Here is a 13,983-nt window from a genome sequence, read left to right as displayed (position 1 = left end):
CAGTTGATTATAAAAGGGCATTACCTAACAAAGAAAACCCCTTCTCATTTCATGCTGTCAGCAATGGAACCACATGGAAGAGAAATGTCACAAGGCCTGAGGAAGAAAATCATTCCTTTACACAAGAAAGGTGAAGGCTACAAGAAGATCAGAAAAGATTTACTTATCAGTCAGAATACTATAGCAAAATTGATTCAAAAATTGAACAAAGATGGAACTGCAACCATCTCATAGAGACGTCCTGGCCATCCACAGAAGTTAAGACCTCGACAGGAGCATCTTCTGATGAGAAGGGTTGAAGAAAATCGCCATGCAAGTTCACTGCAGTTAGCTAAAGAAGTAGCAAGCCAAACTGGGGTGATCATTTACCGTGACCTAATATGGCATACACTGCAGAGGAATGGCATGCATGGGTATCGTCCATGAAGGAAGCCTCTCCTAGAGCCCATGCACAAAAAAGCCAACCTAGAATTTGCTAGGGCCCATGCTGAAAAAGAAGAAGACTACTAGGGCTGTAATCTGGGGTGATGAGACCAAGATAAATTATTTTGAAACTGATGGATTCAAAACTGTATGGCATCACAAAGGTGAGGAGTACAAAGAAAAATGCATGGCGCCTACAGTGAAACATTGTGGTGGCAGTGTCCTTCTGTGGGACTGCATGAGTGCTGCTGGTGTCGGGGAGCTACATTCATTGATGGTATCATGAATTCCCAAATGTACTGCTCGATATTGAAAGAGAAGATACTACCATCACTCCGTGCCCTTGGTCGCCATGCACTTTTCCAACATGACAATGATCCAAAACACACATCTAAGGCCACTGTTGCATTTCTGAAGAAGAAAAGAGTGATAGTGATTCAGTGGCCAAGTATGTCTCCTTACCAGAACCCAATCGAACACCTATGGGGAATTCTGAAGAGACAAGTTGAGCATTGCTCTCCATCCAGCATCCAGGCTCCAAAAGAGGTTGTTCTTGAAGAATGAAAAAAAATAATTGTGGAGATATGTCACCAACTTGAACATTCCATGCCTAGAAGATTTGGTGCTGTCCTTACAAATCATGGAGGTCATACAAAATACTAGATGGAGTAGTTTTTGTTGTGGGGTGTATTCATTTTTTAACAACTAATTTGAGTAAAACAGAAGATTTTGTCATCTAAGTTATATTATTAACCTTATTTTCATGTAATGAGCTAAATATATATTCTATAAAACTCAATTTTGTCAAAATTTGGATACTGTTCTTGCTTCCATTGTACCTCTATAGAACTGACATTAAAGCCCATCTTATGGCAAAAAGTAATCGCCAACCAATCCCACCTCCCTCTCCCCTGGCCCTCACACATCCTGCACTTTTTTAATTCAGCTTTAATACAATGTGAGGGGTCACTACAGAGTTGAATTGTGCCTCCTTTATGGCCCTGGTACCCAACGTGTGGCCCAGAGCCCACATATGGCCCTTTGTTACTTGCCGTGCAGCCCTTTGCAGACCCCAGCAGTCAGTAATGGAAGCATCATTTGTAAAGAGGCTATAATGACAAGTTGTATGTAGTATGGCCCAAATCTCTATCTCCTACATTGGGATTTCAGTCTTCAGTCGCCCTGTTGCATGTCTGCAGTCTCTGATCTTCTGGCCCTTTGTCAGGGGTCACAGTTGAGTCCCCTCAAATCATGCAAGTTGTCATCCACTGTTCTATGGCTAATACATCATTATAATGTTATAATAATACACCATCAAAATGGGCTTATTGAACATAGGCCTGGGACATCTGCCTGGAGCATATATTTCAGGTGCTCAGACTCTGAATGGAGATATTTATGAAGAGTGAAAAAATGTCATGACAAAACTACGGGACTTTTAGGATGCAAAAATTGATGTTTTCATGAATGGACAACACACAAAGTATAAAATCACCAATTTTTTTATGTATAAATATTAAAAGCAATAAAGAAAGAAAGTTATTGCATCCCACAGTACGTAGCATATGTAATAACAGACAGCATTACACATCCAGTACCCTCTCATAATATATAACAAATTAAAGTCTTCCAAAGACGTTAAGGTGAATCTTTAAGACAGTTGCTCTATGTGATGTGAATTCTCAATTAGTTCTTAATTAATTAATTCTTAATTAGTAGAACTTAGTAGAAACCCACTGTGGAGGACGAACACTCAGGGGCCCACACAGCACTCATGCACCCACGTGGAGGGGTAATATGTTGGGAGAGGAGCCAAAGCCAAGTGCTACACAGACATATAACTCAAGGAAAGAGTAGGAGTAAACCACAACGACCAGCTAGAAAGACAACAATCAGAAAACATCTCAGCTATCCTATCACAGCAATGGGCTTTAAAGTTATACACAGTGTTATGGCTCCATCAAACTGAACAGTTGCTCCCCATGCATATTTATGAAGAGTGGGATAGTGTGAAGTCTACAGTATATATATAAATTATGCAATGAATAAAATTGTAGTAAAAATATTAATTGTATTATACAATATTTATTGGGGTTTCCTTATCAGCCTCCTCACATAAATGCTTCAAATGTTGTTAAAAACTGCACAATTATAAATGACTGCTCTTTTTCTTATGGGTCATTTCAAATTTTCAGACATCAGCTGCAACATAAAACTTACTAGTTTTGGTAGAGGATGCTAAGATGTATCCTACAAGTGGTGGTGAACCATTTAAGGAATGCTCCGCTAAATTTGGTCATTCTAACAGGCCAGGTAATGTACAAGTTCCAGTCAAGTTTTAGGCAAAATAATGTAACATTCATCTGATGTTCAGTTAAATACAAAGCAAGGGAACTACAAAAGCTATACATTTTAAATAAAAATGTTTAAACAATTCTGAGATGCACATAGGGGACAGTTTGTAAAATTATTTGCATTACCTTTGCTGTGGAGCTACTGTATATACTATATTTTTCTTTTACAAAGAGCTTTATTGAATAGTAAGCAAAAAATAAACAGACATTCGGAGCATAAATTCAAGGACCAACAATTATGGATCATATTAAATGACGAGGAACTTATTCAAGGCACGCATCAATAAAGACATAAGCTAAAGAGTTAACATAGAAGCCTTGTAGGAATAGGTGAAGGAAGGGGTTATAAGGGAATGATTAACAAACCTTTGTGGGTCCATGATAATGTAAACTCCAGAGAGAGTTTTAGCTACATCAACAATATAGAAAACATGAGAGGCCCAAGAAGAGGCCTCTCCAAAAAATTATTCATGTTCATAACCTAGAGAAAGTATTGCGGATGTAGCGCAGAAAACAACAAGCACAATCTGTGAAATATATTTAAGGACAAATTGAACAGCAGGAAGGAAAAGACATACAATAGAGAGACACGGACATCACAAACAACAACAACAACACAAAAAAAAAAAAAGGGGGAAAGGGGGGGAAGTTGGGGCTCCAAGGGGATCACGGCAAAATCCAACCTCATATCGACAGGAGAGATTGGTCGAATCTCGAGGGTTGAGCTACATCCAACCAGGGGCGCCATATCTGCAAAAATTTTGTATGGGTATCTAACAATATGGCTGTCAATTTTTCATTAACCATGATGAAATTCATCCGGTTTTTGACAGCCTCAAAACTAAGGACAGGAGTCTTCCAAGCCCTTGCAATTGTCAATTTAGTTGCCATAAATAAGTGTGATGCCAGCTGCCGTTCAGTACGGAGAAGACCCTCCAATGGTTTAAATAAAAGTGCTTCATACGGATTACGCTTGATGTCTGTGTGAAGGATAGTGCGGAGAAGGGCGTACACCCTAATCCATAATCTACTTAGTTTAGGGCAAGTCCACCATATGTGGGCGATGGTGCCCAATTGTTGGCAACCCCGAAAACAGACTGGGGAATATGTAGGGATAAAACTAGCTAGGCGAGCAGGCGTATAATACCATCGGTATAGAATTTTGTAGGCATTCTCAAGGATAATGACATTCCTAGAACATTTAGAGATTGCTTGGGTCATGTTCTGCCAGTCCTGTTGATCCAGGGTCCCCCCTAATTCAGACTGCCAACGCTGATGGTAAGAACGAACCGGAGGGGTTCTATAAGATATAATGGAAGAATAAATCAAAGAGATCAAACCCGGGGCATGAGGTCTATGTCTGCACTGGCTTTCAAAGGGGGACAGACGGTAAGGTCCCGAATGTGTACGTATCAGTGTTTTTAGGAAATGATGAAGTTGAAGGTAACCAAAATGTTCTCGAAGGGGGATATTATAAGAAGAGCGCAGAGCGTCAAAGGTAATTATTCTAGTGGGAGATAGAAGTGAGTGAACATCATAAAAACCATGCGCCTGCCACCATGCAAACTGTCTAGGATTATCCCTACCCGGAGGGAATAATGGATTATGTAATAGACGTAACAGCGGCAGGTGAGGAGAGATAAGGCCAGCGGAGTATTTGATAGAATCCCAAAGACGTAGCGATAACGTTAGCGTTGGACTAAGGGTAGATGGACGTTGAGAAGGAGGAAGCCATGGCAAGGAGGAGAGCGGTATTGGATGAGAGTCCATCATATCTACAACAGCCCACAGAGGGAAGTGATGAGATGCATGAACATGAGCCAAGGGGGCAACATTAGCCGCCAAATAATAAGACTGGAGATTCGGAACCGATAACCCGCCCGCACTCCGTCGCGCGAATAAGATATGTTTGCTAATTCTGGGTCGAGAGGAGCTCCAGATAAAGGACAAAAGTTTTCGCTGATGGATACGCAATATATGTGAAGGTACTGGAACTGGCAAGACACGAAATAGGTAAAGTAGTTTTGGGAGATAGGTCATACGGATTGCATTAATTCTGCCGAACCATGAAAGCGGGAAATTAGACCAAGAGGACAATAACTCAGTCAGCTCATGAAAAACAGTAGGAAAATTAGCCTGATACAGTCCATCATAGGTCGGGGTAAGCTTAATTCCTAAATACGGTAATGCCGAAAGCCATTGAAAGGGGAACGTTTGCTTCAGAGTAACCAAAAGTGATGGTGAGAGGGTAACTGACATAGCTCTTGATTTTGCTGGGTTGACATGTAAACCTGAAAGGGCTGCAAAGGAATCGAGGACTGCGAGCAAATTAGGCAGAGTAATCCGCGGGTTCGAGATTGACAATAATATGTCATCTGCAAACAAAGACAATTTATGTTGGGAGCCGGCCACATCAATCCCCTTAATATCAGGATGTAAACGGATGGCTTCGGCCAACGGTTCCAAGGCTAAGATAAAAAGTAAAGGGGAAAGCGGGCAGCCTTGTCTAGTGCCTCTGGCAACCGAGAACGTAGAAGACTCGAATCCGTAGTATCTAAGCTTCGCTTGAGGAGATGTGTATAGCGAAGAGATCCAGCGTAAAAAGGAAGGGCCAAAGCCAAAGCGATGAAGGACCGATAGAAGATACGGCCAGGATAAAGTGTCGAAGGCCTTATTGATGTCTAAAGATAAGAGCATCATATCAAGTTTACGAGTATGGGCCAAATGTTGAAATTGTAAAATACGTCTGATAGCATCTCCGGCCTGCCTGTGGGGAACAAATCCCACCTGGTCCTTTTTGATCAAACGAGAAAGAAAGGAATTCAATCGATTAGCCAAAATCTTGGTAAGAATCTTCATGTCGATATTGATAAGAGAAATAGGCCTATAATTCGCCCAAGAAGAGTGATCTCGATCCGGTTTAGGGATCATAACCACATTAGCAGTTAAGGAGTCCGAGGAAAAATACGAACCTCCCTTCACCGCGTTAAACATAGCGGCAAGGTGGGGAGCGAGCACATCGGCTAATTTCTTATAGTAAAGTGCCGTATAGCCGTCAGGACCTGGACGTTTGCCCGTTTTCAGGTCTGCTATGCATTGCAAAACCTCAGATATTTGGATATTACGGTCCATTAAATCCTTGTGGGCCGGCGTTAAAGTAGGCAAGGGTAGACGTGCTAAAAAGTCAGAAATGGACTGAGGGTCAGCCCGAGTGGGATCAGAGTAGAGTTTAGCTAGTCGGTGCCGGAACTCCTCCAAGACCGCTACAGGATTGCTCGTAAGGGTATTGTGGCGAGTGCGTAGAGATATCGGTTTGGGATGTTGCGCGAAAGAACGTAATCTACGGGCCAACATAGAGTCTGGTTTGTTTGCTTTGCTGTACCATTTCTGGCGAGTCCAACGTAAGGAGCGCTCAGCCTCATCTGTTAAGCACAGATCCAATTCTAAACGAGCCTGATCCAACAGTCTACGATTCGACGGGGAAGGTGACTGTTTAAATTGGGCCGACGCAGAAGCTAACTTTGATTCCAACTGAAGTTGTTTAAACTGTCTTTCCTTTTTTCGCCTCGAAGCTATGTGGATAATATGACCCCTAAGAACCGCTTTGTATGCTTCCCATAATGTTACCGAAGAAGAGACAGAACCCGAATTTAATTGAAAATATTCCTGAGACTTGCGATGTAGCTCCGCCTGAATCTCCTTCAACGAAAGCAAGGAATCGTTCATTATCCACGATGAGGAGGCCGGCCTGCATAGGAGAGATCGGCAGACTACCAAAATAGGCTCATGATCTGACCATGGAACCGTTAAAATTGAAATAGAGCGAACCAAAGGGAGGTGTTTACGGGAAACGAATGCATGGTCAATTCTGGAATGAGAATGATGAGGATGTGAATAATAAGTGTAGTCTTTCCCCCGAGGATGAAATTCACGCCACAAATCTACCAGATCATGGGTATTTAACATGCGTACAAAGGACTTCGCTGATGCGGAAGGGTCAGAGTTCTCTGCTGGATATTTATCTAATGCAGGGTTTAGTACTAGATTTGAATCCCCTGCCATCAAAAGCGTGCCCCTTTGGTGTGTAGCCAGAAGAGAACATAAGTGTGACAGAAAAGGCCCAGGGTTAACGTTAGGAGCATAGTAGGACAGTATAGTAACATCTATTCCATGAATCGTGCCCTGGAGCAGAAGGTACCTGCCATTGGGATCAGCAATACGCCTCACACAGACAAATGGAGTTTTGCTATGAAAGGCGACCAATACGCCTCTCTGTTTAGTAGGGCCATTAGCTTGAAATATCTGAGGGTAACGTGCATCAAAATATTTTGGGGCAGAAGTAGTGGAAAAGTGAGTTTCCTGCAAACAAGCAATGTCAACTTGGCGAGCCCGGAGAAACTTAAATATCTTTACCCGTTTCTGTGGAGAGTTCATCCCCTGGACATTCAGTGATAACCAGTTCAATGACATGGTGATTTAAAAAAAGGAAGAGTAAATCCACCACGATCCCCGGGAGCCCTGAAAAAAATTTTACAAAAACACAAAACACACATGACAAAGGACAAAGAGAAAGAGACGAAAAAGAAAAGAAAAGACATTAAGACATCTGATATACACGTAAGATACCTGTGTAACATGGAGATTGATTCAAACAATATAATTATCCATTGTGGGTAAAACACCCACATAAGGGCTAGGTAGCGGGTTGGACAAAAGACCATACCGCTAGCCAGCTCGGTGGGGGACACAACCATCCACCGGAACAACTCGGCTTAAATATAAAATACAAAAACATTATATATACAACTGAGGCTAATACACCCGTAACTAAGCAATTCGAAACCTTCAAGACTATAGAGATCTCAACCAGTCAGGGCAGTGAAAAGAAACCTCTACTCTAGATTAGAGGAGGTAAAACACACGGAGATACATAATCCCTGAACATATCCAAAATCAAGTCCAGAAGGTGGCAGAAAAAATCCACATAGGACTAAGCTGTATATTAACGACCAGTCTCTAAACATCAAGTTGCGGAGACTTCCTGAAAACGTTGGGCCCGTAGAGATTGGAGGGCCTGTGGGCCATTTTGACTAGAAGGAGATTTACGCGAGAGCTGGGAGTTTTGAAGATTCGTAGGGAGAGGAATCTCCTCACTCTGGGATTGTGGCAGTTCCAGCTTAAGCTCCCTGAAGTGACGCCGAAGATCCGCTGGTGAAGAGGCCTGGAATTGGCGACCTTGGAAGGAGAATAAGAGCTTGAAAGGGAAACCCCATCTGTACTTTATAGCAGCCAATTGAAGAATTTTAAGATAGGGTTTTAAGGTACGACGTTTGGCAATCGTGGCTGGGGATAAATCCGCAAACAGAAGAACAGAGTGACCCTGAAATTCCAGAACCGAACGATTCCGAGCCGCCTGCAGTAGACGTTCTATAGTGCGGTAAAAGTGGAATTTAATAATAATGTCTCTGGGAGGCCCCTCCATGGGCTTGAGTGCTAAAGCTCTATGAATACGGTCGAACTCCAGGTGCTCCATGGGAATCTCAGGAGCCAATTCCTGGAAAAGAGCAGTGGCAGTACCCTGTAAATCGGTGACTGCCTCTGGGATTCCGCGGATGCGGAGGTTATCCCTGCGTGCTCTATTCTCGGCATCCTCCAGCTTATCTTTTAAAGAATCCAGTTCAGCATGCAGGTCTTCAACTTCCTGTTCATGACCTTCCAAGACTGTAGTCGCCAGATCCATACGTTGCTCCAATTGATGGGCGCGAAGGACCAACTCCTTTAGGCCCTTTGCCAAATCAGAAGACAATTTACGCGAGGCCGTTGTAATCTCCTCTCGCACTATAGCACGGAATTTGTGTAGCAGGGCTTCAGGATTGTGTTCCAAAGAATCTGCCATCCCTGATGGAAATTGCCGCTGACTATCGCCATCTGACTCAGGGTCACCTGGGAGCTGGGTATTGTCATCCGGCTCAGGCGGGCTAGGTATCAGCTTAGCGACGTGGCCCTGTGAAGGGGAGTGCTGTTGGGCCCGATGTTTGGGTTTAGTGCGGGGAGTGCGATGCATTGCCGGGAGTAGTCCACAGGACTCCAAAACGTTGTCAGGTTATTGAAGTGTTACGTCAGGGTGCAGAAGCCTAATGACCGAGGAAATTGTCACGGTGGCACGGCACAGGGAGGTAGCTCTGGCATTTTCCCCCTAGCACGTGTGCGCGTCCCCCACCGGGGAGGTGTTCACAGAAGATTCACATGATGCTGTAGCCAGTGAAATGTAGATGGTTATAATCACTTGGCCGGGTGTGCAAACTGTATAGAGGCTGCCAAAAGGTATCCCTGAGACCCCTGATTTATCCACTTGTGAAGAGGGTTATGGACAAATCCATCCAGTGCAGCTGCTGCATCATCTCAGATCCCTGGGGCACACTGGGGTCCTGCAAGGATATGCTACAGTCCACAGGGCCACCAGGAGGCCCAGGGGGGTCCCCCCCACCTATCTCAAGGACTGACCTTTATTCCAGGGTTGGATATACAGGGCAGGGATCCGGCTGTGCGGCGGTCCGTCCGCGGCGGTGATCCGCTCCGGCCGCGGATTTAGGAAACACCGCGGCTTCACACGCCGCGGTAGGCCTCAGATCGTCCTGCGCCCCAGATGCTCAGAAAGAGGGCAAAATACCAGCACACCCCTCCTCGGGTGTCAGATGAGGTCCAGGCAAGCAGGGAGCAGCCGTAAGTGGCCACTACACCCTGGATGGCAGCGGATGGAAGGTCAGGGTACCGGAGCTCAGGGAGAAACGTCCGCACCCGGCTCCATCTTGGACACGCCCCCTGTATATACTATATTTTTGAAGCACCATTTCCAGTCAGACTCACCTGCAAATATATCAGGAAAAATAAATTGCCATGATATTCCTATTTACATATAACCTAAGGAGTACCAGTTCACATATATGTGGATTGGATGCAGTCTGAACCACATCCAATCCGCATGACATGTGAAATAACATTGCTTCCTGTGGTGCCTGTTCACATATGTCTGGTGCAGTGCTGAATGTCACAATTACTGGGTATTTACCTGACATTTGTTGTGTACATATGCCAGGTTGAGTTAAGTTAATCTTTTATTAAAAAATAATAAATGCACTTTTTTTGCAGGTAAAAAAATGTGCATTTATAATTTTTGGCTGCAGGAACCTGTAAAGCCTTGCACCAGATCTGCAGGCCTCCTACAGGATGTACGAGCAAACAGATATACTGACAAGAAGAATGAATGAACAACCATGGCGAGTAGTTCATTGAGCCACTAAGGCTGTTGGGACTTGTAGTCTCTCATTCGTAGAGGACTTTTTTTTTTACATTTGACAGCTAGCGAGGGGGAGAAGATCTCCTGCTAGATGTCAAAGCGGGGAGCGGGGTTGGTCTGATCATAACATGTTACATGTTACACCCTGAATATGGGCGTAACATGTTACAAAAGGTGAACTTATCCTTTAATAAAATGGTAGAATTTACAATGAAAATGCCATAGAAACCTAATATCAGCTATTCCAAACCTGATTTACATATTAATCACTTAACTTCAAAGTTTTTTTCCTTTGTTGAGATATTCATGTGACCATTCCCATCATCCTTGATGCTACCAGTGCAGCACAATAAGAATGTAGTTTGTAAATATTATCAGAAAGTGAGTGATTCTTTTAAACAAAAACAACAAACCTTAGCCCTCATTTTCATCCTTCATATATATAACTCTTATGTTCATGGTAAGAGGTAGTTAGGTAGTTTCCAAGAAAAGTAATAAACATTTGAGATCAGCAACTGGTTATGGGAATTAGATAAAGGGTTTTATCACTCCAAAGAGTTTTTCACTGTTAGAGACTGGTGGTTTTAGGTAAAGCTAAAGTTTATAGGTCTGGGGGAAGGGGGTGTGCACAGGTTGCCATTCCAAGGTTGTGTGCATTTATGCATTATCCACTTCTGTACATCAGGATTTGTAAAACTGTCCCATGCGCAATGGATGTACTTTCCAAAGTCCAAAATTAAATCCTATTTAGAAGTGTTTCTTGCCTGCTATGGATGGATTGGTCAGTAACATGTCACTGGTGCACAGGATGTGTCTAAGTACACAGGCCTAAAAACACACACAAAAAAAACTGATAAATGGCTTTTTCCTACACAGTGCATTTGTTATTGAATTTGTATTTTGCCTGAAGACAACTATTATGAGCTTTTTTGCTATTGCCTTTCGTGCAAAAAACATATTTCAATTTCAGATTTCAAGGGCTACATTTCAACTTTGGCAGCTGTTCTCTGTAAAAAATGTTTTATGTGATATTGCTCCTTTTTCCAAATTGTCCCTTGTGTGTCCTCAGCTCCTGTCCTACTGCCAGCTCCTAGTTACTTATCCTGTTGCAGTAGTCTGTTACATTATCATTGCATTTTCGAATGAGATAATTCTACAATAAAACTGAAAAACATTTGACCGCACATAATTCTCTATGTAATTTAATGGCATTTCCTACATTTAAGCTTATTTTTATCTGAGATAATTGATGGTTGTAAGTGAATTGTGACTCACTGAGGTTCAGCTAAAATATGCAGTATCCTCATTCTGCATATATAAGATTTACGCACTGTTGGAGTATTCATGTTCGGTAGCAGAGCGGCTTTTATTATATTCTGTATACTTTTTTTTTTGTACTGCAGTACCAATTCTGAAAGATCATTAACTATTCACTAGTGAAGGGGTATACAGTTTAATACCACCATAGTTACACATTTACCCCCATATAGACACTGACATCAGTGCCCGTACTGACACTGACTGACTCTTTTTTGGGCACCTATTGTAACTTTAACTGCAAAAGGTTATTCAGGTTGATATCAGCATGACAAGGAACTGCATGCCATCTATCCACTTGCCATGTATAATAGTACATATACCACGGTGTCTTTCTTTTTCTTCTTAAATGTAAAGCAAAAAGTTAACCCTGCATGTGCTGATTGTGTGTTTTTACAGGATTAGCACCATGGACAGTGCCAGTAGCCAGATTTAACGACTACTGAGCTGCAAACTTTTTCACTCACGGATCATTAAAGTTAAACCTTTAGTCTTACTGAGTCTCTAAAGTGTTCTATTTTGTGTTTTTTAACATTACCAGATCCCTCAGAGCTCATTCAGACCTGTAACAAAAGAAGTAGTAGTTGCCATGAGTCAACTACCGAAGTAGGTAATAAACACCCAATCAATGTATCTTATATGTAAAATCACATATTTTTTATTATTCCCTTTGCGAGAGACGGTAATATCCGTGGATGGTGACATATACAATCACTGAATACACATTAAAAACAATGAAAGACAAGCAATCCGGATTGCAACATTGAATATTTCTAGTGGCATTCACTTTGACTGGTTGAGATATACAGCAGCATATTAGCAAAGATAGCCAAAATTCAGCCATTTATCACAAGGCTTTGTGTTGTACACATATATATCCTGCATATACAATGATAGTAGTGAGACAAAACATTAGCCAAGTATATAGCTAGATATGCATAATCATGATCATTAAATGCATGAGAACTGCAAAAAAATGCAAGTTGAAAAAAGAAATGAGTATGTCCATTTGTAAAGTGCAGGAAGGAGTTCCCATGGAATTATACAGTGTTGAAAGATTCATACTGTCCCATGTTCCTTCATAGCTTGAATACTGTGTGGTTTAAGCCTCCATATATTGTGAAAATATGTAGATATCTTTATCCCTTCTGGGTATTCCTCCAGATAAACATTATTATTATATTATTATTATACAGTATTTATAAAGCGCCAATAGTTCGCTCAGCGCTGTACATTACAAAGGGGGACAGAACATGTGACAGAACAATACCAATACAATGCAAAACATGAGGGGATCGAGGGCCCTGCTCTTTCAAGCTTACAATCTAGGAGGGAGGGGATGGTGGCACAGGAGGAGATAGCTGTGGGGGATGGAGTGGTAGGAAGAGTGGAGGAGGTCGGCAAGTTAGCAGGGGGCGGGGTAGGCTTCCCTGAAGAGATGGGTTTTCAGGGTGCGCCTAAAGGAGAGGAGAGTAGGTGATAATCTGATGGGTTGGGGCAGGGAGTTCCAGAGGATGGGTGACACCCTGGAGAAGTCCTGGAGGCGGGCATGGGAGGAGGAGACCAGGGAACTAGAGAGAAGGAGGTCTTGTGAGGAGCGGAGTGTGCGTGCTGGGCGGTACTTGGATATTAGGTCAGTGATGTAGTTCGGGGCAGTATGGTGGACAGCTTTGTACGTCAGCGTTAGGATTTTGAATTTGATCCATTGCGCAATCGGAAGCTAGTGGAGGGATTGGCAGAGGGGGGTGGCGGAAACGGAGCGGTTGGAAAGGTGAATGAGTCTGGCAGCCGTATTCAGGATGGACTGAAGCGGGGATAGCCAGCGGCGAGGCAGGCCAGTGAGGAGGGAGTTGCAGTAGTCGAGTCGTGATATGATAAGGGAGTGGATGAGCTGTTTAGTGGTTTCTGGAGTTAGGAACGTGCGGATTTTGGCGATGTTGCGGAGGTGGAGTCTGCACGAGTTTGTTAAAGAGTGGACTTGGGGCTGGAAGGATAGGTTGGAGTCCAAAATGACACCAAGTACTCTGGCCTGCGGGGCGGGTTTGATGGTGGCGTTGTTGGACATGATGGAGAAGTCAATGGGGGGTGGTGTCCGGGCTGGAGGGAAGACAAGAAACTCGGTTTTGGAGAGGTTCAGTTTAAGGAAGTGGAGCAACATCCAGTCTGATATGTCGCTCAACAGGTGTGTGATTCGGGCGGAGACCGAGGGGGTGAGGTGGGGGGTTGAGAGATAGATTTGTGTGTCGTCGGCATAGAGGTGGTAGTTGAAGCCGTGAGAGTGTATGAGTTGGCCAAGGGAGGAGGTGTAGATGGAGAAGAGAAGGGGCCCGAGGACAGAGCCTTGAGGGACCCCAACAGAGAGGGGGAGTGAGAGGGAGGTGGTGGCATTATAGGTAACGCTGAAAGAGCGTTGTGACAGGTAGGATGAGAGCCAGGAGAGAGCAGAATCTCTGAGGCCGAGGGAGTGTAGTTTTTTGAGGAGGAGGGGGTGGTCGACTGTGTCAAAGGCCGCAGAGAGGTCAAGGAGTAGGAGCACTGAATAGTGGCCATTAGCTTTGGCGGTTAGCAGGTCGTTGGAGAGTTTGAGTAAGG

At 43.4% G+C, this 13,983-nt stretch overlaps 1 long non-coding RNA gene across 2 annotated transcripts in view; it reads left to right on the top strand.

The window, feature by feature from the left end:
* The window catches only part of LOC149449408 (uncharacterized), a 543,558-nt gene that overhangs the window by 265,575 nt on the left and 264,000 nt on the right, over nt 1–13,983 (top strand). The gene's annotated exons all lie outside the window — the stretch shown is intronic.

This window comes from Staurois parvus, unplaced genomic scaffold (assembly GCF_062004578.1).
Source record: "Staurois parvus isolate SC_StPar_1 unplaced genomic scaffold, SC_StPar_1.0 ptg000619l, whole genome shotgun sequence".
Taxonomy (NCBI): Eukaryota; Metazoa; Chordata; class Amphibia; order Anura; family Ranidae; genus Staurois; species Staurois parvus.
This window is presented reverse-complemented; position numbering and strand designations above follow the sequence as displayed.